General features: G+C 46.2%; 1 non-coding gene across 1 annotated transcript; it reads right to left on the bottom strand.

Moving 5' to 3' along the window:
- Nucleotides 1-332: 332 nt before the first annotated feature.
- On the bottom strand, nt 333-403 carry TRNAT-UGU (transfer RNA threonine (anticodon UGU)). The gene has a single exon. It is a non-coding gene; the product is annotated as a tRNA-Thr (tRNA).
- Between the last annotated feature and the right edge of the window lie 235 nt (nt 404-638).

The raw sequence follows: 638 nt of genomic DNA, 5'->3' as shown, positions 1-638 counted from the left end.
AATCATGGCCAGAGAGAGGGAGGAGCTTCCTCCCTCAACTCCAGTTTCAGCCAGCCCAGCTTGCAGTTCTGCATTCAGATGTACTGCCGGCAGCTAGAAACCTCAGGTTTGAGCAGGAAAAACTCATTACAACCTGAGGTTCCCAATGGGAGTTTGGTGGGCAAAACCTTGGGTAGCTTTCTGTACAGGACTGGAGTTGCACAAAATTAGATATTTAAGTTTGGCAAACTTTGGTCTCTTCAACTCCAATTTCCCGTTATGTGTGAATGGGGCCACTGAGTGGCAGCGGCTCTCCAAGGTTTTAGGCAGAAATGTTTCCCAGCCCTACCTGGAGATGCTGCCAGGGGTTGAACCTGGGACCTCCTGCACACAAAGCAGGTAATCTACCACTGATCTACAGCCCTATCCCTTATGAGGAATATATTATAGCAGACAATGCTCACACGTAGACACCTATCCAAAGGCAAACTAAGGCGGACCCTTCATAGCAATGGGGACTACAAGGATTTATTTAAACAAAAAGTTACAAACAAATGTGATAAAGCCTGCAGCTTAAATTCAGCTGTAGCTCATGGCTGAAGAGAGAGACCAAAACAAACAGGCATTTCTGGAGAGACAAAATGGAGACTAACACTAGA

Source organism: Hemicordylus capensis, chromosome 3, assembly GCF_027244095.1.
Source record: "Hemicordylus capensis ecotype Gifberg chromosome 3, rHemCap1.1.pri, whole genome shotgun sequence".
NCBI classification, from domain to species: Eukaryota; Metazoa; Chordata; class Lepidosauria; order Squamata; family Cordylidae; genus Hemicordylus; species Hemicordylus capensis.
Note: the sequence above shows the minus strand (reverse complement) of the source record. Positions and strands in the feature narration are given on the sequence as shown.